Source organism: Ceratina calcarata, unplaced genomic scaffold (genome assembly GCF_001652005.2).
Source record: "Ceratina calcarata isolate Rehan_Ccalc_2016 unplaced genomic scaffold, ASM165200v1 scaffold141, whole genome shotgun sequence".
Classification (NCBI taxonomy): Eukaryota; Metazoa; Arthropoda; class Insecta; order Hymenoptera; family Apidae; genus Ceratina; species Ceratina calcarata.
The window spans coordinates 13,003-17,773 of NW_017135228.1; the positions used below are offsets into that span (position 1 = coordinate 13,003).

General features: G+C 34.0%; 1 protein-coding gene across 2 annotated transcripts in view; it reads left to right on the plus strand.

The window, feature by feature from the left end:
• LOC108630325 (octopamine receptor beta-2R) overlaps nt 1-4,771 on the plus strand; it is a 39,552-nt gene that overhangs the window by 7,741 nt on the left and 27,040 nt on the right. The gene's annotated exons all lie outside the window — the stretch shown is intronic.

Sequence of the window (4,771 nt, forward strand, 5' to 3'; positions counted from 1 at the left end):
CTATGAAAAATTTGAAATCACTATAATTTTAGCTTTTTAATAGTAATAGGAATCTATAATAACAAATTCAACATGTCAGCATTGTTTAAGTACATGTATAGCCTATACATCCTTAATGAGTTGTAGTATAGTAATAGAATACTTGAGCAATTATTATTATAGACGCTTCACACGATAAAACACTTAACCAGATATGAAATGAAGCTGTAAATGTCCCGTTTTGAATTATATTGTGCACGGCATAACTAGTTTTATAGCATCGTGAAGCGAGGGTTAAACTCATTCCGTAATTCAATTCTATTGTTCATGTTTGAAATCATTATAGACGGTTAAATGAAAATGATACTACACAGCTTGTTGTGCTTGTTAAACAAATGTACTCATAACGAGTTTGAGATAATACAATAATTTTGCTATGCAAAACAACTCATATCTCAATGATTGCGTAATATTTTTTGCAATGAATATCTACTATGATCGAACTGATTCTTTTGAATCGAAATATCGATGTATCAGTCTGCGCATATCGATTGATTTGTGATAAATTTTAGGATTCGTATTTTGGACTATTGACTTTAGTCTGCTGGTTGTTTGGACAATTTATGGCTGCGAGCGTTTGTTCAACGTCTGACTGTGATCGATGTACACATATTTGGCAATTTACATATCTGTCAGTCATACTGATTTCACCTGTATTGTTTACCCCAGAATTTGAACTCGTATTTGCCAAACACACTTATCATAACTTCGAATCCCCCTCGCGGTTAGAAATTGTAATCCATCCTGATAATCGATCAAAAGTTTAATATTCTTTTTGGGAGTTGTTAATTTCATAATTTGTTTGCTATTTGTTTTTATTAATCAGGTAAAAAAGAATTCAGAAATATTCCTTTCTGTGATGATGATTGATAAACTATGGTCTATTTTTCATTTTCGTCAACAAAATTATTAAGTAAAATTGTGTGATGTCATTCCTCGGTTAAATCACTCACTTTGTCCATTTATTAAAAGAATTCTACCAACTCGTTATCTTGACTTTCATCAGGCGTCGTACGAATTCCATTCTGAACGAAATGAATGAAATTCTCATAAAGGAGAAATAGTTTTCGGTGAATAAAGTCATCTCTATTCCTACTTTGGAATTCACAGCCGGAGCTGGACGCGTAACTTAGTGCTTATAATATTCCGTGCTGCGCATCTCCATTTTTTCTTCTTTCTCCCGGCATGCATAAGTATACATACATATAAACCAGCACTTCATTCATAGATGCGCTATTTTTGCGGACGTGCATATTCATGGGAAAGATACAACTGAATGCAATAAGATATCACTTGAATGTGATATTTTTATCGGTTTGTTTTCGTTTTCACATTTATCATAATCGTGCATACATATAAAATGTCAATTTAGAAAATGTATTATTTATCTACAATACGATAAATGTACGGAAATATTTTTATCAAAAGACAAGGATTATCCCTGATCGCATCGGTTAAATAATAATGAAATGTCAGTTTAATTATTAAGTCACCCATTTTCGAGAACTACCTATTGTTCCGACTGGACAATAAATGAATAAAACGGATGGATTCAATGAAACTCTAGCTTATTCATTGAACGCGAATTTGATCGTGTTTCATTGTTAAACTCGTTAAATATCGTATAAAAGAAAAGTTGTCGACAAGATTGTGCGCCGGGGAACAATATCTTGAGCTGATACAACGAGAGTCGCACAATCGACGGAAGTAATAAGTTGACGGAGTTTCATAGCGGGCATGTTCGACATTCTTTTGATCGATAGAATTGTGCAACGCTGGAGAAGTTACCAAAACTCGCCCGGGGAACGTTATTACGACGCAGATAACGTTTCAGCATAGTTCGAATCGATCCTATCGTTTAATCGTTAATCTGCCACGGATTTCTTGCAAATACTTTTGTTAAAAATAGTCGAATTTTTTTAAGACCTTGTTGAATAATGAGAGGAATTAAATTTACGGTAAATTATTATAAAATACTGTTCTATTTATAACGAATAGAATTACAAGAAATATTTGCATGAAAATTATAACGAAACGACGTTTAATGCTATTGCGTTCAACTCGATATTATGCTGACAGAGGTCTGGCTTTAAATGATATAAAGGGAGTCGGTAGTCAATTTGTCGTTGACGCAAATTAAGAAATTTAATTAAAAGAGTATTGTAGTCTTTGTCAGGAAGCTAAGCGAAACTTGTTGCTCTCCAGGTGGAAATGAGTTTTATTTCAATTAGCGAGAAAGTTTTGTCCAAACTCCTTAAAATATACTTTGTTCGCTTCATGGCTGTATTAGATTGCGAAAATATAGTGTCATTTCGATCTTAATTAATTACGATAAATTATGTTAAGAACTTTCTGAATTTTATGACGCACAATCATCGGAATTACATACATTTTCTCGTTGTCTTCAAACCATACTCTTATAAGTCTCTTATCTTTTTCTTGATTAAACTACGAATTCAACCGTTGCCTGCGTGAAAGTACAGGAAAAACCTGAAGAAGCGAGTAAATCAAAAACCGAGAAATCCGGAGAAACAAATGAAACGATATAAAAAATGTAATTTCTGCCCGAGCCATGAGATCTGAGTGAAAAAGGAAACAAGAAGCGGGAAAAACGCACGGGAAAACAAGACGAACATGAAACAGTAATTGAAAGATATAAAAAAAATTGAGTAAAGAAGCAGGAAATGGCAGTAAATCCTGGGAAACAGCCTAACTTCGCGACCCATTTTCTACCGAGCTATTCCAATGCCAATTTTAAACGGAGTATTCTGCTACTGGTATTAAATAACTTGCATTCGAAGTTTTCATAAGTCTTTCGCAGAGTCAATTGCATACATAAATTGCAACTGTAGAAAGTTTACGCTAACTTGAAAAACTTCCATCTAACATACGTAGAAAGATCGTAAAAATTATTTGCATGTACGATTCTTAAATTACATGTTTCTTTGAATGATCTTCTACATTTTATTTTTATAGTACATTTAAATTTAATTAAAAGATAAACATAAATTTTTAAGCGAATACTTCTCGTAATTACTATACGTATATTTAATGTTGATCGCTAAAGTGAAATGAACTATGAAAATAAAGAATTTCTGGACAATCACCGGTGGCCGCGAGACTGATAACGGGGTAGAAAATCGGGGGAATGAGACTTTCCGGTCCGGCGATCCTTCCGTTCTTGCATAACCGGCGTTGCTCGTCGTTCCAGCGTCTCAAGGTTTCCCCGTTGAATCCATTTCCTGACCATCGGCGAGAATATTACGCCGCCGGCAGTCATTAAATCGACCGCGGACGCGTTTCAACGATACGTACGAATCCCGCTAACCACTTCCACGCTGAAATCATTCTTAGCAGATTTGTTTGGGAACCATTTGCCACCGGGAAATTGCTTTTTCTCTCGCAAATGTTCTTATTCCATCTTCGCTTCTCGTCTGAATCAAATTTTCTTGCGCTTGCCTATTTTAACTTCGTGACCTTTTCCCCTATCTTGTTTCCATTCATGATTCTTTATTTTTTTGGAGCTCATTCTTTATTTCGTTTCATTTTTTAAAATAAAATATTATGTTACTTAAATAAAATTTGCATAATCTTCTACAATCTAACTTTGTCTTCAAGAATATTAAGTCTTCTTTGTTAAATTATCTTTCAAAGAATTCATTTTTTTACTTTCACTCCTAATGAATTTTAAAGACAATCTTTCAACTGAACGTAATCGTGTTTGTCTTAAATTTGATTTCCAGTGAACATTGTAACGATGACAAGCGCAAAACGCGTCGCGTGATAAATTATGATAAATGGCGACATGGGAGATGATGTTGAACGGTGACAATTATCGGCTCGGCGAGGAGGTAAGAGGGAGAATCATGCGATCGTAATTAATTCGTGAATCCTCGCCTGCCTCCATGCTGCTTTTAATTTTTTCCGAACATAAACATCAATTACCGTTCGACTTCGCTCTTTCTACGCTACTTTACGACTTCACGCACAAGATCCAAGTTCATCAACGTCAGTCGTTAATCGTTCGTTGCACGACTTTTTTTCAACCTCGTACAACCATGTCATTATCGACGTTCGATGCGCATTCGATGATTCCCTTATTACGATGAATAATGTATTGTATTTTTAGAACACGCATTTACTGCCAAGACTTAAATGAAGCAGTGAATTGTAGCACCTTGTATTTCACCTGCTTTTGTAATGTTCCTTCTATTTTTAACACGATACATTTCATTAACTGACAATGTCGTAATGACAGACACTAATCTAAGTCGTAAACAACGTGTATGACGTATTTAAACATTTTTTTCTTACTTCGAATTCATCGCCAGGATATGAAAATTTATTATATAATTATTCTGTACAATTAAATTATTTCTCCATTAATATCATATGTTCAGATGTATTATTAATATGCTAACAGACTGAAAAGTGATATCAATTAACGAAACATCGGATATGCTTTGAAATTTCAAGAAAGAACTAATTAGTTTATTTAGAAAATTGTATAGTCGTTAGAATCGAACTTGAAAATACCAGGAAACAAGGATTTTATATTTGTGCAGAGGATCGACAATGCGGCTGGAATAATTACAGTATGTACGACATGAAATTGCTCCAATTAAATGACGGTACGATAGAATAGGAAAAACTTATCTGGATTCCATGAGAGCTCATTAAGAATGTATAGACTATATACTTAAACAATGCTAGCATGTTGAATTTGTTATTA